Source organism: Pseudorca crassidens, chromosome 6 (assembly GCF_039906515.1).
Source record: "Pseudorca crassidens isolate mPseCra1 chromosome 6, mPseCra1.hap1, whole genome shotgun sequence".
NCBI classification, from domain to species: Eukaryota; Metazoa; Chordata; class Mammalia; order Artiodactyla; family Delphinidae; genus Pseudorca; species Pseudorca crassidens.
Window position 1 is genome coordinate 34,778,907 of NC_090301.1, and position 23,001 is coordinate 34,801,907.

The 23,001-nt window shown below is 41.1% G+C and overlaps 1 long non-coding RNA gene across 1 annotated transcript in view; it reads left to right on the forward strand.

Annotated features, from left to right (window-relative positions):
• The first annotated feature begins 15,034 nt into the window (after positions 1-15,034).
• LOC137226354 (uncharacterized) overlaps positions 15,035-23,001 on the forward strand; it is a 35,691-nt gene continuing 27,724 nt past the window's right edge. The window contains exons 1-2 of the long non-coding RNA XR_010944321.1: positions 15,035-18,693; positions 18,807-18,879. This is a non-coding gene — a long non-coding RNA (uncharacterized lncRNA). The remainder of the gene's footprint in view (positions 18,694-18,806; positions 18,880-23,001) is intronic.

The window sequence follows — 23,001 nt, forward strand, 5'->3', positions numbered from 1 at the left end:
CTTCCCGTCTCCTGACAGCGGCCCACGCTCACACCTCAGCTCTTTCCTTCTTCAGACTAAACGTTTTGAGTTTCTTCCATTATTTTAATGTTGTAGCTCTCAGTCACTGTTCTGGTTGACTTACTTGATACTCTCTGGTGGGCTCTATTGAAGAACCCTGAACTACTTATCTATCTGTTGAATGAGTGATCCCTCCAAGGGAAGCAGCCGTATATGACCCTCTACCTGCCTGACCCCTGACTCCTTTATGGTGTGCTGTCACACACTGCATTTCAGCACATATTATTGAGCATCTTGTATGTGTATTTTATGTGCTAGATACTAGGAGAATAGAAATGCAGAGGCAAGAAACTTCCCCCCACAAGAAGCCAGTGGTCTGGCAGGCAGACCAGCTTGTGACAAGCCACTTGATTCAGAATGAGATGTTCAAGGTACTGGGAAAGAGAGCACCTGGCATGTGGGAAGTGCTCACCAATTATGGTGCTGAATGAACTGTGCAGGGAATCTAGGCTCACACAGGGAGATTTCCTAGAGAAGGTGATGTCTGAGCAGGGATTTACTTCTAATGCACAGTGGAGTGGGAAATCACCCATGCTTGTAAATTAGTCTTGATAAAGCTCAGAGTAAGAACCAAAGAGCCTCTCCCGCAGGCTGAAATCTCCTGCGGTATAGTGCTTGGGCTTTGTGATGGTTGTTTTAGATTCTAGTGGTATTTTCTGCTTCTTTAGAGACTCAAGGCTCTATTCCACAGTGTTGATGGTGCCAGAAGAATATCCTTCAGTGAACAGGAGCATTTGTGTAACCAGGTTATAAACGCATGGGGATGAATCAGGCTTGGCCCAGTGTCACCCCAAATCCTAATCTGTCTGTATTCCCAAGGTCCCCCCAAACAAGGAGACCTGCAAATGCTATGGCTTCTCTTCATACGTTCATCCTGCTTTTAGCCTTTCCCTCATTCCCTGCATTAAAATGTTCCCTTTTCTTTTATGTGCAGTGACTCAACTGTCACAGAGTGCAGAAGTGGGGCTTGATAAGAAGGTGCAGAAATCACATTGTCAGCGGAGCCTGTGGGTGAACACAGGGTTCTGTAGATATTTGAAACTGCCAGCTAGTCAATCACTGAATTTTTATTGCATGTAATGACTTTCCACACCTTATATTTCCCAAGTAGTAGGTGGCATCCTCCATTTATTATTATGTCATGCCTACCTTTAGAATAAAATGGATTGGAATAAAATGGAGAGGAAAAAAATAGAATCTCAACTTTAAATGATTTGAGACTGTGAGTTCATGTTTATGGAGTATTCCAGAAACCATTGTCATCTTCTCGACTATATGAGTTAGGAGACAAAGAGTAGAATAACACCCAGGAAAGAGTAGGAAGCTATAAATTTCTTGCTTCTTCTTAATAAATGAGGCAGCTGGGAAGCTATCTTTATGTTTAAGAAGTTCCTTTTCTGTTGATCTTTCTTAGGAGTCACCTAAGAAACTCTCAGTTTCTAAGATTGGTTATCAAAAGCAATTCACTGGATTTCCTCTCAGTAGTTGGAGATTTTTTTCAGTGCTTTCTTTTTTTTTAAAATTGAAGTATAGTTGATTTACAGTGTTTCAGGTATACAGCAAGGTGATTCAGGTATATGTGTATATTCTTTTTTGGATTCTTTTCCATTATGGTTTATCACAGGATATTGAATACAGTTCCCTGTGCTATACAGTAGGACCTTGTTGTTTATCTGTTTTAAGGATAGTAGCATGTATCTTTTAACCCCAAATCCCTAATTATTCCCTCCCCCCACATTTCCCCTTTGGTAACCGTAAGTTTGTTTTCTATGTCTGAGTCTATTTCTGTTTTGTAAATTTACAAGTTCCTTTGTATAATATCTTTAGATTCCACATATAAGTGATATCGAATGATATTTGTCTTTCTCTGTCTGACTTACTTCACTTAGTATGATACCCTCCAAGTCCATCCATGTTGCTGGGAATGGCATTATTTCATTCTTTTTTGTGGCTGAATAGTATTTCATTGTATATATATACATATATATATGTATATATATATATATATATATGTATATATATATATATATATATACATACATATACCACATCCTCTTTATCCGTTCCTCTGTTGATGGACATTTGGGTTCCATGTCTTGGCTATTGTAAACAGTGCTGTTATGAACATTAGGGTGCATGTATCTTTTCGATTAGAGTTTTCATCTTTTCCGGATATATGTCCAGGATTGGGATTGCTGGATCATATGGTAGCTCTATTTTTAGTTTTTTAAGGAACCTCCATACTGTTTTCCATAGTGGCTGTACCAATTTACATTCCCACCAACAGTGTAGGAGGGTTCCCTTTTCTCCATACCCTCTAGTTTGAGATATTTTTTGATTCCTTTATTATTAACTTTGACAAGATTCTTTATATAATTAATGGCGTTAATGATTCACTGTTCTGCAAAGTTTTGTTTCAAGCCTTAATTTCTCATATTCTTCATCCAAATACCAATCCATGTTCAAACCTTGCCATTTATTTCTTCTCTCATAACATTTCTAGGATTCTATTCTCCTCTTTCAACAGCCATCCTTTTGTCTGAGCCTTAATTCTCTCACATCCAAACTACTGCAGCTGTTCAAATTCCAGAGTCTGCTCTAACCATTTCTATTTTAAATCCACCCCATGAAAGTGGCAGAAGCCACCTCCCAAGAAAACATCACTTTGCTTGCGACACCCATAACAGAAACCTAGTGGTTTTTCTTCAGTATACTGAACCCCACCCTTTTCTTTTTTCACTAAGTCACTTAATACCACCTCCTTTATGAAGCTCTTAAGATCACAGTCTGCCTAATTTTGGTTGGACTACTAAAAATTGAACATATGCCTATAATGCCTTTTAAAAATGATCCTGAGTCAGGTGGGCAAGGCAGCACATGTGCCACGAAGATAACCTTGGGTCTGAGGCTGGTGATGGTCCCACTGAGGCAGGTGAGGAGGGGTGATGGTAACTCTGCAGCTGCAGGTGGGAGCAAGTTAAAGAAAGGTGTCTCTCTTTCTTTGTATGGCTGTGTGTCTGCTCAGTACAGGATCCGTGTTTGACTCAGACATCAATCGGGAAATAATTTCTGCTGCCTCACTGGGCAGAATACAGCCCACCAGCACAGAATGCTGGGCCCCACTAGGAACAGACAGGTAGAAAGTAGAGCAGGTGAGCCCCTGGACGAGAGGCCAGGCGAAGAGCAGGAGGCATTCTTTGCAGTGAGTGGTGGTGGGAGCAGCCTGTGTGGAAACATGATGATAAGAAGACTAGATGTCTAGGAACTGAGAATAATCCATGTAGTGCAAGAAGGGTCCTGAATCAGACATCCACAGAGCCGTGTGGGGTAAGAAAGATACTAGAAACATAAACGTATTGTAAAATTGAAGCAGAGAAAGATCAAGGACAGTCTTTAGCTCTGTCTGAAGACTCACCAATTCTTGGATGAGGGATGAACTGAAAATATCAAAGCACCACTGCATGTAATTTCTATCATCTTATTCTCTATATTTACATCTAAGTTACATAAAATTTTACACGATTTCTAAAGATTCAGGGATGCATAATTAATTCTTGAGATACTTCTGGGGAAGAAGAGAGCCCCTCCATGGATTGTTACCAATAGATATTTGGATTGGGTGGCATCTCGAGAATCTTGTGCTCAGAGTTTGCAAGACTGATAAGTAGCTCCTCATAAAGCAATGCATGAAGGAAAACAAACAAAAAAGCCTGACTGACAAAATCCCACCCCCAGGGATTTTGATCTAACTGGTCTGAAGGGGAGATAAGTATCAGCATTCAAAAATCTCTCTAAGTGATAGTAATTGCACCAGGGGTTAAGACCACTGCTCAAAAGAATGGTCTTTGCTGGGTCATTTCTGCCTGGGGGTGGCGGGAGTCCCAGGAGCCCCCAGACACCATGGCTGGGGTAAGAGGAATAGAGGCGACGATAAGCAACATGAGTCCCAGCTTGTGGCCCGTATCCCAAGGGATAATCATGGCAGGTAGGTTGGCAGGAGATGGTATGTCACACTCTTAGGTGTACAAGGACACTGGGGAAGAACAAATTACTATTTATAATATATTTCTGAAAACTCTTCTGAATCCCCTGAAGAAGTCTTTGTAAAGTCTGAGGTTAAGCCCAAATAGCTTACTAGTGAAATATCAACAACTGAAGGATTCTATACATCCATTAATAGTTATGAGGATGTTTTACATGATGAAAAATTACATAAATGGCAATGGGGAAAATTCTCTACAATTGAATATATAAGCAGAAACAAATGAATTTAGCTGTATGTAAAACTGATGCTATTACCACAAAACATTAATCCAAGTAGATGTTGAACTCGATTTTCAGGGTATACACTCTCTCTAGGATCGATTGTTAGAATAAAAAGAAGGCTTCAACTTTACTTAGTAAGTTTGTGGTTTGTAGTGCTGAGCGTAGTGATTCTGAAGCTATTCTGTGTGGGTGTTTACAGGACTGAGCAAATGAATAAATACATGTATATTTTTGGGACCCAGAGTTCTCAGTGTGGGTGAAGGGGGATACAAATATGGAATGGGGGAAAGTGAGGAAGAACCCTGTAGCTTTGGGTTGAAATTAGAAGTATTAAAAGAAATATGAACTCATTTCTTTTAAAAATATGTATTTCCTAGCTGAAAATAGGAAAGAGCAAAGACACCCCAGTAGCAATGAACACACCTAACACCAGATCTGGTTTCTCAATACCATTTCCCACTAAAAGTAACCAGGGCTCCTTGGAGAAAGGTCAATTCCAGATTTGGGGCAATCTTGTTGTATTAGAAAGTAAGAATGTGCTCGAAAGCTGATGGATTTATGTCAAAAGGCTACAGGAGGCAGCTTGAAGGGGCTCCTACTGGCAAATGTGGAACAATCTGAGTGTCAAAAATCATATGGTTGGAAAGGATTTTGACACATTAATTTTTTTAAAGTCCATATTGATACAAAAAATTTAAATTTCTTTACAGAAGAATGTCAAGTAATAAATGTAAAATGTATAATAAAGTTAGAAGAAATCACCAGGCAAGAATCATCAGTGATATTAAAACCAATGGGTGGGGCTTCTCTGGTGGCGCAGTGGTTAAGAATCCGCCTGGTAATGCAGGGGACTTGGGTTTGAGCCCTGGTCCGGGAAGATCCCACATGCCACAGAGCAGCTAAGCCTGTGTGCCACAACTACTGAGCCCACACACCACAACTACTGAAGCCTGTGCTCCTAGAGCCTATGCTCCACAACAAGAGAAGCCGCCGCAATGAGAAGCCTGTGCACCGCAACGAAGATTAGGCCCCGCTTGCTGCAACTAGAGAAAGCAATGAAGACCCAATGCAGCCAAAAATAAATAAATAAAATAAATTTAAAAATAAATAAATAAATAAAACCAATGGGTGAAAGATTTGGGAGGAACAGAATATTCATTCAGTCTCAAACTATCACTCCACGGATAGCATATTCACTACAAAGGGGAAAAGATACCTTTGCATAGGATAAACCTGGCAGTACCACTTTAACCAAATGATCAAACTTAATATCACTGATAATGGGGCACATTAAGGTCTTGTGTCTCCAGACGTGTGGTGCTCAAAAGACATTCCTGATGTTCCTGCCAAAAATGTTTACCCTGAATCCAATCAGGAGGGGAAAACCATCAAATCCAAACAAAGGGATATTCTGCTGAACGGTCCTCCTGGCTCTTCAAAAATATCGATGCCATGAAAAAAATATCTGAGACAGTTTTAGAATAAAAGAGATAAAAGAGACATGCAGTGTATGATCCTGGATTCAATCCTGGACCAGAAAAAAACAAACCAAAAATTCCCAGGACATGATTGAGTCAATTGGAGAAATTTGAATATGACTCATATATGAGAGAAATAGTATTACGTAACGTTAAATTTCCCAAGAATGATTGTGTTGTGATTATGAAGGAAGATACTGTAGGAATACGTGTGTGTGTGTGTGTGTGTGTGTATTTAACATTTTATTTCCTTCTGATGTTTTGCTATTTAAATTTTTTATTTTGAAGAATTTCAAGCATTCAGAAGAATGAACACTGATAGAGGAGGGTGGGGTAAGGGAGAAAGAGAGAGAGAGAAGGGCACAAATATGGCAAAATACTAATAATTGGTGAATCTAGGGGAAGAGCATATAGATTTTCATTTTTCCAAACGACTGAAAATTTTCAAAAAAATTTAAATAGTAAAACATAAGAGAAACATGTTAAATAGTTTTCAGAGAACATTTAAGAGGTAGTTGGGAGGATTTTCTGCAGGAAGTGAGGGTGAGAGATTGAGAATGCCACTTAGTTTTCTGCCTTCTGTGCATAAGTAAATGATAAGGTCATTATTTCTGGTCAAAAACAGAATAAGAAATTGGTTTAAGGAGGAGGAAGGTTAGTTGAGTTTTGATCTTGTTGATTTTGAGGTGTCCATGGCCCAACCAAATGAAATATCTTAGATAGAGAAGTCAGATCTTCATGGGAAAGGTCAGGGCTAAAGTGGATAATTACCAGCATGGAGAGGGTAGAGAAACGATGAGAGACAGTGAGAGCACCAATGAGACCTTAAAGAAAGTGAAGAGCGATGAGCTACGGGATCCAGGGGAACTCTAACATTTAAAGCAGTTCTTAATCTAGGCATAAAGGAGTCTGGGAGACCCCACAGCATTTGCCAATATCCACTCCTCTTCCTTCCTAAGTGTGTAGCTAGCTACTTTTCTCAGTTTCTCCTGCCACTAGGTGAAATCGTGTGACTGAGCTCCAGCCAATGGAATGGGGGCAGGTACCTTCCCCTGCTTTTAGGTGATATCATGTGACCAAGCTCTGGCCGATGGAATGGGGGCAGGATCATATGCGTCTTTCACTCTCCCTGACTTCCCATCTGTGCAGTTGGAAGCTGAAGACTCCAAGGTGGCTGAGCCACATAATGTTGGAGGGCAGATCCCTGAATCATGCTTGGAGAAGAGCCACCTAGGAGAACATTCACACTGATTTGCCCAATCAGGAAATCAACCTCGGTTGTGCTAATCCATTAAGCTTTGGGGTTGTTTATTGAAGCTGGTAGGCTTATTTATACAGGAAATAGTTTATCTGGGAGAAAGGTCCTTTTTCTTTGGGAGAAAGGTCTATACCTTTATACTCTAAGGGGTCTGGGTTTCCAGAAGAATAATAGGACTAGGCAGAGATGGAGGAGCCAGAGAGAAATTAAAGAAGGAACAAAGAGGCACAAAAAGAAACTCGAGAGATTAATGTCAGAGAAGCCAGGAGAGTAGAGTTGCAAGGACCAAACGGTCTGCAGTGTAGAAGGCAGCAGAGATGACCAGAAAGAGCTGAAGAGTGTCTCACATTGGAGGACTAGTAGGCCACTGGTGGCCTTGGCAGAAGCAGTAAGTTGAGGCATAAACAGGAAGGAAGGAAGTACACAGGGTATGAAATTGCTATAAAAACTTGTCTCCGAAGGGAAGGATAAAGAAACAATAGCTAGAGGAGGAAGCAGAATCAAGAGAGGGTTACTTTTAAGGATAGGATGGACTTGAGTTTCTCAGAATGAGGCAGTAAAGAGATGGAAATTAAAGGTATGGAACACAGAAGGGATAATTGTGGAGAGTGAGTGGAACAAGGGAGCTGGTGTCAACACTGACCCCGGGAAGGAGGGAGGCGCCCTCACCATCCGAGACTGCATGCATGGTGGAGGTGGGGAGGGGAAATGGGGATTGGGGCAGTTCATACTTGATGGGCCTCAATTATTGTTATTCCTTTTTTATGAAGTAGGAGGCAGCTATTATCTGGGAAGAAGGGGAGGAGGACTTTTGGAGGAGACTAGAGGAGACTGGTACAAATCGGGGCTGGGCTGTGCCTCTTTTTTGATGTTTAATATTTGCCTAAGCATTAGCTTTTATACCTGGGTTCCACAGCTATAAATCAAGAAAATGACAACACGTCATTTAGAAATGCATCATGACCCCAAAATCGTGACTAGAAATGTACCAACCTGTGTTAATGCTGCATCCTGGCTTGACAGGTATATGTCCACTTCTTTATCCTCTGCCTTTGGTGCCACATAATAATGTTCCTGTCCTAAGTGTGTTTCCCCTGCTAAACACAGCAAGCAGATGAGGGTCTTATATTTATTTTTATTAAAAACTTTTTAAAAATTTAAAAAAAAAAATTTTTTGGCGTTGCCTTGCGGCATGTGAGGTCTTAGTTCCCCAACAGGGATCGAACCCGGGCCCTCGCAGTGAGAGCGCAGAGTCCTAACCACTGGACTGCCAGGAAATTCCCACAGGGTCTTATTTTTAGAGCTACTTAATTTAAACATATTCAAAACACAATACAGCACGTTTTACTAAGTGTTACTATTATTTTCTTCTAGGTCATGGGAGTAACATTTGGTTTCCTATCTTGATTACAAAGAATCATTTTAATTTGGCAAAGTTTTCACAGGCAGCTATTATTATACACAGGAGAATTGAGCGATTATGTGCAATTTAAAATCTCTCACATGTTTGGCTCCATTTCCCTATCTGCTTTCACTGGCATATTCTCAAGAACTCAAAACTAATTATTACTGACTTGAGCAAAAAGTCAGTGATCAGATAAGAATAAATAATGAGATGTTCTCACCCAAGGGTGAATCTACTTCTGCAATGAAACTGCCCAGGGGGCAGGGGTGGCTTTACCCAGCACATAGAGACTAGCGCTTCAGCAGTCACACCCAGCCAGTCATTTGTCTTGCATCTATCTACTAGAAAGATTAAATCCAAACCACAGCCAGCACCCACTGAAAGAGGCCTCTTTAGGTGTGGAGAAAAGGGAACCCTCTTACACTGTTGGTGGGAATGTAAACTGATACAGCCACTGTGGAGAACAGTATGGAGGTTCCTCAGAAAACTAAAAATAGAACTACCATATGACCCAGCGATCCGACTCCTGGGCCTATATCCAGACAAAACTGTAATTCAACAACATACATGCACCCCTATGTTCATGGCAGCACTATTCACAATAGCCCAGACATGGAAGCAACCTAAATGTCCATCGACAGATTAATGGATAAAGAAGATGTGGTAATATATACAGTGGAATACTACTCAGCCATAAAAAAAACAAAATAATGCCATTTGCAGCAACATGGATGCAACTAGAGATTATCGTACTAAGTGAAGTAGGTCAGAGAAAGACAAATACCATATGATATCATGTATATGTGAAATCTAAAATATGACACAAACGAACCTATCTATGAAATAGAATCAGGCACATAGAAAATAGACTGGTGGTTGCCAAGGGGGAGGGCGGTGGGAGAAAGTTGGACTGGGAGTTTGGGTTTAGCAGATGCAAACTGGTATATACAGAATGGGTAAACAACAAGGTCCTACTGTATGGCACAGGGAACTGTAGTCAATATCCTGTGATAAATCATAATGGAAAAGAATGTATATATATATATATATATATATGAGTCACTTTCTGTACAAATTAGCACAACATTGTAGTTCAACTATACTTCAATAAAAAGTTTAAAAAATATATTAAAAAATTTAAAAAGGAGAAAGAGTCCTCTTTAAAACCCACAGGGACCTCAGCTGTGAAGAATAAATGGTTGTATGTGAGGGGGAGAGGGGAGGGAAGGAGTGGAGGATAAAATTTTTTTTTTTTCTAAATTTCACTGAAGTGGGAGGTAAAAACTTCAGAAATCTATAATTAATCGTAGGTAGTAGAATATAAAGTTTGTTTGCCTTCAAGAAGCTGGAGATGGTGCAGAAAAGTACCAGGGCAATTGGAAAGAAGCATTTAATGATCAACCCATCAACATAAATTTTAAACTGACCTGGTACCAAAAAATATTTATATATGGGCAGCTTTTGAATTCATACCCCTGAAGATCTAGGATGGGTATCCTGGAATTACTAGGTTCATCCAATTTCAGTTCTCTCTGTGATAGAAGTCTGGGAATTTAATAGTAACTCCAATGAAAAGTGTTGCTACAGATTCTGTTTTCAGGCCTCTGTTTCTATCTCTTCTCCCTCCAGCTTCTGCCATGAGTTTGGTGGCTATAATTTTCCTTAATAAATCATAGGACCAATTCCTTCTCTCTCCACCCCTTTACTTCAGATTCTGGTCTTAGAGTATTTGTCTTTTTATTCGGAAATCTCTGAAGAACTAGGTGTGATGTATGTTTTAAAAATTGATTTTCAGATATTATTCTCTCCTTTGGTGATGTCATTCACTCACACGGCTTCTCCCAAACCTACATTTCCAGCCTCAGCATTTCTCAAAGCACCAGAATTTCCTTCTAACTGGCTGTGGACAGTACCCTCAAATGGCTTGCTGGCCCCTTGAACCCTCGTCTTCTGCCAATCTCTAATTTCAAGGTTTTCTTTGATTCTTTTTACTCTTCACACCTGGTTAGCGACTCGTACCTGTATTCTCCTCTCTACTCCAAGGTGCCAGCCGTCATCTCTCACTTGGCATACTATAATGACCTTTGACCTTGTTTCCAGTGGACACTTACATCCAAACTGCACTGCCAGGTTCACTGAAGGGAAATTTTGATCCTATCACCTTCCTATTCAAACCCTCAAATGACTTCCATAGTCTATGGAACCAGTACTATTTTTTGGCCAAGGATTCAATGTCCTTCATAAAACCTCCCACTCTTCTCTGAGTCTGATGTTCTGGTTGGTCCATCTCTTTACTAACTTCCATGAGAAGAATTAAGATGAGTCAGTTGCACCCAAGTTCTATAGAAGAAGCATCATCGATTAAAATCGCATCAGTATTTTAAAACTTTCATGATGAAAAGGGACTTAAGAATTGACCTTCAATTACTTGATCAAAGGTTGAAATGCCTCCTCCACATTTCTTTGTTCTCATTTTTTGTCAGGCCTGATGAATGACCTGTGTTGTATTGCATCCCGTGGGTGGTAACAAACAAAAGGTATTACCGATATAGTGTAATTCAAGATTCCTGATTTTGGTCGCCTCCACATTCTCACACTGAAAACCAAACGCAGTGTTAACCGTCACTCCAGGAATTTCCTAGGACAGCACAGATTTCAGACACAATGTCCTAGTGCCTCAAACCATCTTGACCTGGTACAGCTCAGAAAATATGACCATCATATAATGGAATCCCGTCATGTGCGTACTTAACTTACCTATGAACTTCAGCCTTCACTGAAACTGGGACTTCTCTAACACCTTTAATCCTCACAACCACAGACATTCTGGAGGCTTAATTTAGATTAGTCTAATCCCTGCAGGCGAGCAGATGGTCTTTAGAATTCTCCCTCCACCCCTAGCCAGGAATTTGATGGGAATGTTAGAGGAGAATGATTTCAATACTTAGACACCTGCATAGAAACTTAACCCTTGTTCCGTATTTTAAGTCACGTTGTTCTCAGACTTTAGTTTGCATAAACATTACCGAATAGGATCATATGTATAAAACCTTGTGTTCTGGACTTTATGGACAATTCAAGGGATTTTTCAAGGTTACTTTTAAAATTTATTTTTCAAAATTAAACAACACAGAATCAAACAGAATCAAAATGTATTTGATGGACAGTCTTGCCCCCATCATAAGTAACATGTCAGAAGGGAATGAAAATGTATAGCAGCAAGGTCCCGGTCAGCCAGGGACAACATGCCCTGGGATGATGCGTGGGGTTTCTTGTAGGGTAGAGCATGGGGTTTGAACGCCAGCTCAGCTCTGCCACCACTAGCTCTATGACCTCAGGCAATTCACTAGAACTCTCTAAGCCTCAGTGTTTTCATCTTAAAATGCCAACCTAAGAGGGTTCTTCGCTGTCTCAAATTCATTCTGAAATAAGGCTTAGTACAAATAAATAATCTAAGGTTCTAAGGTTGTGAGGAGGGTTACATGTGGTCCTGTGTATAAAGGCCTTTGGAAAATAGCACCAGGGAGGAGCAGTTGCCACTATGAAAGCACCGTGAGAATCTGAGACACTCTGGTCATACCACCTGGTCCTATGCAGATGGCCTTTCTACTTCACGGCCATTATCATGGGTCATCCTGAGTTTTTATCAGGTGGACCACACCAGGCAATGCCAGGGCCTTGGAGGCATCAGTGGGACTGGGGAGGAAACAGAACCACAAAGGAGCCAAGTGTTACATGGGATGCCGTGGCCCTCTTATGTGTGAACAGCATCTCAAGAACCCCAGTGTAATTCACAGGAGCACCACCAGGCAAGTCTATAATGGCAGTGTGTTAAAACCGTGCTAACGCTATGGAAGTGGAAAATATTGGTTTCATTGGATGCTGAGGATGACAAAAAAGGGCGTCCACAGGGGAGCATTTTATTATTCTCACCTTCCACTGAAGGCATATCCTTGAGGTTTCCTAAACCAATGCTCAGCTGGTGGCACTTCTGGGAACTCGGGCTCCTTTGAAGATGGACATTCAGTAAAACAGTAGAGAGAATTGTAGCTCTTTGGGATCTCATGAGCTGAGGAAGTAATTGTCATCCCTTACATTCTCGGGTAGCAATGGCCAGCTCTTCATATACCAGCTCCTTATCTTGGCAGGGATGCACTCTTTACCTGCTCCCAAACCCAGTTTTCTTTCTTCTTTAAAAATTTTCTTTGACCAAGCTAAATGCTGGGATTGCTTTGTTGTGAAATACTTTGATGTACTGAGTTGGGTAGATTGTTAATAGACAATTATGCCTTTATAATACCTGCTAGATATGTCTGGCTTTCTAAGTCTGCCCTTGTTTACTTACATGATTTTAGCGTGTGGTGCTGGTTGCACACCCAGGAAGCGTTCTCCTGCTAAGACAGGCGTGTCATCACAAGATACAGCCTCCCTGTGGCATCTTTAATACCTAACGGGTGCACGATGGAGCATCTGCCTGGGTCTTGGAGGGGCTGCTGAGGATCGACACTCTATGTTTACAAAAACAAAGCCAATCACGAAGCAAATCAGCCAAGCAGGAGTGTTGATGAGATGGAGACATCCACTAAGAAGTGGGTAGATCCTTCCCTAGTCTATGTGAGAAAGAACTTCCCAGACTAGTCTGTTCAACTTAAACTGGAATTTTCTTCTTCCTCGTTGTCTTACCAGTGTGAAGCTAAGAGGGTAGGTGTGATGAAGATGAGTTGGGGTGGGGACTGGACCACGAGAGAAGATGGACTTGGGACAGCTAATATGTGGGAAAGTCTGCTTTTCTGAGAAAGCATACATGTTTCATAAAACAGATCTTAGTGAAAGTCCACTTGAGGTAAACATCTCTAATACTGGCAAGTGGAAGGCCATGTGCTCTGGTCAGCGTCATCTGACAGCTTTGGAAGCCAGCCTATGTGATATCTCCCTCCAGGCAGGCAGTGCTGATCAAACAAGGGTCACATGGGAAACTGGGAGACAGGAGTTCTAGTCCCGGTTCTGCTGTCTTAATTTTGGGAAGGACTTTTTGTTCATTTGCTTGTTTGCTTTAAGCCCTTTGGGCTTCAGTTTCTAAACCAGCAAAAGTGCAAGATTAGATCCATGCTTCTCAACTAAAAAACATTTGAACTTATAAACGGAGAGCGGAGAATTTTCTGTTGACGTGGGACTCTGAATTTGGAGGTGGACTGAGGATAAAATTCCATTCAGGCAAATGGGGCAACATGTAAAAGAAGATCTTTAAGGAGTGTCAGTTCTTACCTTCTGTAATTCCATGTAACCAGAGGAATTCCATGTAACACAGGGAATACTCCTATCCTGCAGACGTCTTCCAGAGATCCTGGGGATGAACACCAGGCAGATCTCCAAATAACAGGCTCTTTTGTGCCATCTGGTAAACCTGTGTGGGCCAACAACCAACCCAGCCACAGCAGATCAGTCAGTGCCAGTGCGAGAACCAGCTTTCTGATCTGGGAAGCACGTTTGACCACTGCTCTGCCCTCTCTCTCCTGTTCATCCCGGGTCTATAGCAGTGGGTTGGTCTGGGGTCCTGAGGACCATGTGAATGTGACTGTCTGTCGTACATGCATACAACAATAAGTCTTTCTGCTTCCAGCCACAGGGGTCAGCCACAAAATCCTTTCCCTCTGCATTTCTCTCACGCTTCCTGCTGCCTTTTGTTGTATTTTTGTCCTTCAGATCTGTCTTTAGTGTTCATTTTTGTGAGATTTTATTAGCATAAAAACATAACAGAGCTATAGGGAGGGTGGGAGGGAGACGCAAGAGGGAGGGGATAGGGGGATATATGTATACATATAGCTGATTCACTTTGTTATACAGCAGCAACTAACACAACATTGTAAAGCAATTATACTCCAAAAAATGTTTAAAAAAGTCAATGTAATTTTTTAAAAAACGTATAACTTCACGGATAATTAAAGAAATGCTAATCAAAATAATAAGATACCCTTTTTTCTAGACTGTCAAATATTAGAAATATATATGTTAGAAATATATATACTGTATATATACAATATATATAAAATATATATATACCCAGTGTTGGTAAGGGTGTGATGAAATAAATGTAATCATACTCAGTTGCTGAAAGTGTAAGTGGAAATAATCTTCCTAAAGGCTACAAGTATTAAGGACCTAAAAAGTGGACAGAAACTTCACTTCTAGGAACTAATTGGAATTGGACATAAGTGGAAATGAAATGCAAAGATTTATGTACTAGAACATTCACTATAATATTATTGTTCTCAACAATGAGGGATTGGTTACATAAATTATAGCATATCCATCTGAATTAAAAAAATAGCCATTAAAATTGTTTTTGAAAAATAGTGACATGGAAAAATGTTCATGATACACTATAAAGTGAAAAAAGAAACATGTCTGATTATATATAAAACATAATCATCACTTGGTAAAAATATGTGTTTTATTTATTCACATATTTATATACACCCTAAAAACTCTTAAGACTAGAGGAAATCTATTAAAATCATAATGATGTGTTAAGAAAAACTATCCAAGGCTTGGAAAAAAGAATGACTGTATGTCCTTGCCATGTCATATCAAAACAGTCTAGCAGAGCCGCTCAGTGATTATCTGATTCTCTAGGGGAACACTCCTTTGTTTAAGTTACTATAGTTGTCACCTCTTATCTGAAGGGACTGTATTCCAAGACCCCCAGCGGCTGCCTGAAACTGCAAATAGTACTGAACTCCATACATATTGTTCTTTTCCTCTACATACATACCTATGATAAAGTTCATAAATAAGGCACAGTAAGAGAATATCCAGATTGCCAACATCACTACTCTCGCTCTTTGGGACCATTATGAAGTAAAATAAGGGTTACTTGAACACAGGCACTAGGATACTGTGGGTAACCGAGATGGCTACTAGGTGAATAACGGGAAGGAAACGCTGAACTAAGGGGTGATTCATGTCCCTGCCGGGATGGAGTGGGACGCCGAGAGATTTCATCATGCTCCTCAGGATGGCGCACAATTTAAAACTTATGAATTGTTTATTTCTGGAATTTTCCATTTAATATTTTTGGAGTGCGATTGACCAGGGGTAACTGAAACCACAGAAAAGTGAAACTGCAGATAAGCAGGATGACTGTCTTTACTATTGATTTAGAGCCTGGACTCTGTGAAGTTACATGACAACAAGTGGATTTTTCCCCCAGTAGCTAATCAAGTTATATCTGCTCTTAAAGATTACGGTTTTATTCTCTGCAAGATAGGAACCATCTTTGTATCTAAACTAGCAGTCTTCCTTCCTTGTTCTCTCAGTGCGTGTACACTCAGTCTCTCAAATTCACTTTCATTCAGTTTTATCATCTAGCTGGTTCCCTCAGTGCTGAGTTAAATAAATCTTTCATGTGTGCTTAGTTTAGATTTGTATGAGAATCAAGTTTTTAATATTTTTGAAATACTTTGACTGTGGCTGTATATTGGAGGTAGGTTTATAAGAGATTTCAGTGTTCTTCCTTACATCCTTCCATATTTGTCAAACATCCATGAAAGGACATGTTTCACTTTTATAAAGAAAGCACAAAATGTATGTGTATACGCGTATACGTACATTCTAAGTTGATTTTTCAGTCCATACTTGACCTGGTCCTATACCCAGTGAAGGGCTTACCTCCCCGATGATTTCCAAACGTGGCTTTGCAACTGACAGGGCAGACTCTGACTCCAGGGGACAAGAAAAGGCGTTATTATGCTCCCAGAAAACTAATCTGTGTTGCTGGATAAGTACAGGTAGGTTGATAAAATCCATTTCCACTGTCAGCTGAGCTGGACGGGGAACAAACTTCTTTAGTGGGAGCTGAGGACAAGTGCCTGAGTAAGGACACGCCCCCTCCCGCCCTCTTCATCAATGGAAACGAGTCAGAGTCCTGAATGAGGGACAGGAAGCACAGGAAGGTCTGAAATGTGAGACCCAGGGGAAGGCAGAGAGGACCACAGGAGGAAAGGGGGCCAAGCATGAGAAAGAGCGGGAGGCAGCAGACTGGAGGGGGAGCCTGCGGAGACCCCAGTGCCCCCTTGTAGGCTGGGAAGGGAGCTGGTTCAGGCTAGTCTTTTGCACCCACACTCTGAATTTATCTTTCATCTTCCCCTCCCGACTTCACCTCGTTTCCAACCCCATAGCCATGCAGCTGACATGACTGTGGTCGCTGGTGTTTGCTTAGAAATGCACATGAGAATTTCTGGCAGTTTCTTACTTTTGTTGCTCTCCTTTGCCTAATTTATTGACTATTGGAAACAATTCTTAGTGAAAAATCCAGATTCGAGTGCTTTAAATGCTGTCTTCCTGCAGAGACAGCTGCCTCACTCAATAATAACCTAGGAACAGAGGTGCTGTCATCCACTGGGCTCTGTGGTACGTATTCTGGCCTGGAGACACCACCTAGACAGCGACCACCTGATTTCTCATTGTCACTAAGGCCAGGACTGATAACACATCTGTTTTCTTGGTTCTGTCACGTCAGAAACCATATCAGAGAAAAAGCCACATCCCTAAAATTAGAACATAAATTACACCGAGGCAGGCGAGAAGGTCTTTGCTGCCCCCTGTTGGTGGGATCCTACTAACCCCTAACATTTTATTTCAAACATTTAAGCAATATGCTACTTGGTTTCCGTATTTTTACTCTTTGAGAGTTCTGGTCCTGGTTTTGCCACCTATTCGCTGTGAGACCTTGTTGAAATAATTAAATTTCTTTGGACCTCAACCCTCCTCACCTATACCACAAGCTTATTAGTCTCTTTCAATGATAGGATTTGTGGTGCTAAGGATCCTAGGTTTTTAGAACTTTTACAGAAGATGGATAAGAAACTAGTGCAATGACCTAAAGCCCTCTAATGATGCAGATCAACATCTAATCTGTTATTACTGTTTGCACCTAGGCATGTGTAAAATATTTGCTGCAAACTCTATTTTTATTATGTTGAATCCAATTCAAGATAAAAATAACTGAAACAGATGAAAGTGGACATCATAAACTTCATAATCTTATACCTTTCTAAAGACAGAAATGAAAACAGAAACTAGGACTTGATCTGGTTTAAGGCTTGCATGTGTTTCTCCAGAAAGAAAATGATCGTTTAAAGGAATTTACTGCGTTCCTTCTTGTTGGGGAGTGGGGGAAGAAGCATTAATTTTAGGCACCATATACTACTGAAACAACCGTATACTTTATTAATCCAGTAGTATTCTTATTATAAAAAGGCATTCTAAAGTTAAAATGAAATTGAAAATAGCCACACATAGTATCGTGACTCTCCCATGATATGGTTATATCCAGATGTATCTAGGGACCCTGCCCTGGAGAAAAAGCTTTCCACCTGTGCTAACAGAGCAAGACTCCTCCAGCTTACGGGAAGCACTCTGCCGAGGCTACAAGGGGGCAATTTATTGGGCAGAAGGGTCTGAGTCAGTGAGTAAATGTGACAGTGGCAGACAGATGGTATACTGTGGGAGAGAGCATGTGGGAGAGTTTGAAGAGCTGAAATATCTTGAGAGGGTCAGTGGTAAACACAGGTATGTTACTCACAAGAACAGTGACATCAACAAATAAAATCCAAATGACAGTGATAACATCAATCAATGAAAGACAGCCATAGAGGCATGTGATTATTTTCAATCCAAATCCTGAACTGTAGACGTGCAACTAAATATTACTCCCCTGGAAGCAGTCTCCTTGGGAGAGACCACACGCTATCTCAAGAGTGCTGTCCTCCTCAAGACATTTGGGGAGCCCTCTGGGAGGGATGTTCTTTCAAAGCCTGTGGCCTCTGTGGCAATAAATGTTTATCCTTTGAAGGGGGTTTGCTTCATGGTAGGAGGTAAAAGACATTCAAAAGCCAGCGTGATGGATAAGGCAGAGGGTCAGATTGGCTAAAACACTTTTTGGTCCAAAGTCAAGTAAAGGGCTTTCCTGGTGGTGCAGTGGTGAAGAGTCTGCCTGACAATGCAGGGGACACAGGTTTGAGCCCTGCTCCAGGAAGATCCCACATGCCGTGGAGCAGTTAAGCCCGTGCACCACAACTAATGAAGCCCGCGTGCCTACAGCCTGTGCTCCACAACGAGAGAAGCCACCGCAATGAGAAGCCTGTGCACTGCGGCGAGGAGTGGGCCCCGCTCACTGCAGCTGGAGAGGGCCCGTGCGCAGCGGCGAAGACCCAACGCAGCCAAAGGTAAATAAATAAATTTTAAAAAACGAAAAAAAGTTATTTAAAAAAAAAAGTAAAAAGAGACCTATTTTTCTCGTGTAGTTTGTAAACCAAAATGTGTTCTGTTTTGTCTTCAGTTTCACCACAGAGGGGCACTTCCCCAGGCCGGTCCTGTGGGAACTTCCGTTTCCAATTAATTTACCTGACAAGGTCAGTATAAATCTAGGTATTTTATAGTCAATAGGCTCTTGACACCATGAAAGATGTCTTGTGATCCTCATGAATCCTCTTCTGGGGATTCCACTATAGTTAAAATTGTTCCCGGTGAAGCACTATTGAACCCTTCCCATGGCTGCAGTACAGATGCAGGCAGCCCAGAGCTGACAAGGAATGAGGGCGTCAGGTGTGAGTGAGGGCAGAGTAACGATGGCCCGTGGGCAACACACAGTCACAACCTTCCTTCTGGGGAAGCTGCCCCCCAGGGAAGGCCATGGATGAGGATTCCATCTTTGAAGAATTCACTTTGAACACTGGACTGCAGATAGACTGAGATTACCATCAGTGGTTAAAGGCCCTCACAGAGAGAGACAGCCGTTCTAACTCAAGCAGCTAGAATGTGAACAGAACAGGATCCCGAGGAAGCCAACAGAAACACAAAGCCCCAGCATTCAAAGAGGGGTGTTTAGACTGGGCTGCAGGCACAACCCAACAATTCTTTCATACAGAGACACTGAGGGCTAACAAGGATAACTCTGTGGTATGTTATTTATATGTAGATTATAGTTTATAGTTAATAATTTATAGCTATATATGACATATTATAGTTGCTATAATATAGAATTACCCTAAAAGGTTGAATAAATTGTGTCATTCTCATTCACATTGATTACCAGTTCAGTTGCTCTCAACGAATCCATTAGTTGTCTTTTTAAATCTCCTTTGGGGGCTGTTAACATAGACTTTCTGGATGGGATAGACCCTCAACAGACAATGGCAGACAGGGCCTGGGTGGGGGGACCAGGAAGGCAGCACCCACCTCCCTTAGAGCCTGGTCATTCAAGTGGCTTATGCCACGAAGATCTGAAATTAAGTAGTCCGTCTGATTTGGCCTTGTGGAAGCACAGATGGATGTAGCAGGAAACGGCAGCAATACTGAGTGACACAACCTTTCCTCACTAAGGTACCCACACCCGGAGGTGGGCCAAGAGAACACAGAGCCATGATCTGCTGTGAAGCCCAGGTTCTCAAGTGACTCACCGCTGTGTTTTCGCCTCTGGGAGCTGTGTGGCGGCCTCTCCCAGGCTGTCCTGCCCAAAAGCGAGATATCATCATTCAGATTCTGTAAGCCTGGAAAAGAAGGCGAGTAGGGAAAGAAGGCTCCAGTGGACATATGGTGACAACTTTTTCGTTCGTAAATGTCGCATTTTTCTGATTATTAAAGTAACATATACTCATTGTGGACCATCTTGTAAATACAGAAAGTAAGAAAAAGAGAGTCAAAATAGCTTAGAACCCCTGAAAAAATATGGACGGAAACCATTAGAACCCTTTCTTGCTCCACAAAGTCGGCGCTCCCTCCCGGGTGATGGGTCCATCTCCAGCCTCTCCCCTCGTGGTCCAGCAGCAGCACGTTTTCCATCTCCAGCCCCTGGCATGCGCTGCGCTCATCCTCTTTACCTGGTTATCCCCACTTACCCTTTGATCTCAGCTAGGAGAAGCCTTCTCTAACTCCCCTATAAAATCGGTCCTCCTGTTATCTCTTCCCCTAACACCATGCACCTCTCCTTTGGAGCACTCGTCCAGTTGAAATTTTAGTTTGTGTGATTATTTGTTTGACATCTATCTTCATGCTTAAACTGTAGGTTTTGTGAGGGTGGCGTCCATGCCTTTTTTTTTTTAAAGACCATTGTATCCCAGTGCCTAGCACAATGCTTGCTTGCTTCCTTGTCTAACTTGACCAAACCCTCCCCATCTTTAAGGTTAAGCCTGAATTCCACACCCTTTCCCTGTGCCTTCAGTAATTCTCTCTTTCTCTCATTTCCTACTAATTTGTATCCAGTTCTACATGACTGGCACGGAATCGTTCTCTAAATGGGTCACATTCCTAGGTGACGCTTTCAGCAAGTGCTAACCTGACTTCCTGCTTCCCTCTCTTCCTCCACCCATTAACAAATATTCCTGTGCACCTACTGTGTGCCTGGCACTGTTCTAGGGCCGAGAGCAGACAAGTTCTTCTCTAACAGGAAGCCAGCATTTTAGCAGGGGAAGACAGCCATCACCAGATCAATGAATAAATAAGGACGGTAATTTCAGATATGATTGAGTGCTGTGAAGAACCAAAGCCAGGTAGTAGGGTAGGTGTGAGAACAGGGGCTTGTAAACACTTCCTGGTGATTCCAGCAATGGTGGTTATAAAGCGTCACCATGCAGGAGTGAGGTTTAGGGGGAAAAATCTCAACTAACGAATCTCTACCTTGTAAATTACTCTCCTCCACCTTTCCATTCCATCCCATATTATAGTCGTGATTTTTAAAAAGGAAAATATTTTTTTCACTTCATAATTGCTTGTTTATAAGAATTTTCTGGCATCACAGGCACTGCACAAATTCTGTTTCATACAATAATTCACTCAGCAGAGGGAGCTCATGCTTTAATTTTGGGAAGTTGGACAGAAAGCAAGATTCTTTAAAAAGAACCTGAAATAAATGCTGCAACTCTCATTTTAAATAAGGTTTTCTTTGAGTACTTCTTGGAGCTAAGACCATTTGACTAATACATAAATAGATGTGACTGATGAATTCATTTTGGGGAAGAATTTTCTTTAATAAGGTTCTGTTTTACATATCAAATAGGCTAATTTAGAACAGGTATCCCAGCTCAGGAGTCTAAGGATTCATCTAGAAAGAAGACAGCTGTCCACTTGTCCACCTTTCTGTTAAATTGCACTCTGAACTCAGAACATGAACTTATTTGACTCATTCTAACATGACTGTGATTTGACACTGAATGTGTGCATGTTGAGGTCCCTGCCTTTGAAATTATAAAACAGATATTTATTCAGACTTCAAAGACTGTTTACTACAACATGAGCCCAGGTCAAAGGCAGAGTGAAGATTGAGAGAATGAGTTAATCTCTTAAAGAGCCAGAACCATGAAGTTGACTCAGCAGTTCTGAAACCACAGGTGAAATCAGCAGCAGTAACAGCTGGGGTTTTGTGTGTGTAAACTACAATTTTCAGTTTCCCAGAGGACTACAATAATGACAGAAAAGGTATATTAGGTAGACTTTCTCTTACTGTACATATCTGATTAGTAATTCTGCATTCTAATTCTCATTTCTACAAGATAGAAAGCAACATTTAAAAACACACTGTCTTCTTATTAGCAAAGTCAAACATTTATTAATAGAAAATTGAGGAAAAAAAACGTTAAGAAGAGCATAAAAAACACAAGATATTTATTTTAGATTAGCACTTGCAACTTTATATCTAGCTTTAAAATTAATGTATGCAGTGTGGGGTTTTTTTGCTCTGTTTTTAAAATTGACGTATAGTTGATTTACAATGTTGTATTAATTTCTGCTGTATAGCAAAGGGATTCAGTTGTACATATATATATATATATATACACATTCTTTTTTATATATTCTTTTCCATTATGGTTTATCATAGGATACTGAATATAGTTCTCTGTGCTATACAGTAGGACCTAGTTGTTTATCCATTCCATATATAATAGCTTACGTCTGCTAACCCCAACTCCCCACTCCATCCCTCCCCCAACCCCCTCCCCCTCGGCAACCACAAGTCTGTTCTCTATGTCGGTGAGTCTATTTCTGTTTCATATGTATGCAGTGTTTAAAATGGTTATTTATTTTTGTCTTTTCCTCACTTAAAAATCCCCAAATTCTCCTTCATTAAAATTTAAAAATCGCCTTAACTGGGCTAATCCAAAAACAGTACAATTTTGAAAGCATCCCTTAGATTGTAGAGGAAGATTCCACTGATGAAAAAGAAAATATTGGGAATTCCTTGGCGGTCCAGTGGTTAGGACTCCATGCTTTCACGGCCTAGGGCCTGGGTTCAATCTAAGATCCTGCAAGCCGAGTGGTACAGCCAAATAGTATCACACTTATCGCTCTTTTTCTACGTCTATCTTTCCCACAATACGATGAGTTCCTAGGGAAGAAATCATGTCTTTTTCATTATTTAGCAGCATATAGCCCAGTGCCTGGCACATGGTAAGTGCTTAATAACTATACAATTAGTAGACAAATGAGTGTTTTGGGATTGCATTGGGTCTTTGTTGCTGCGTGTGGGCTTTAGTTGCGGC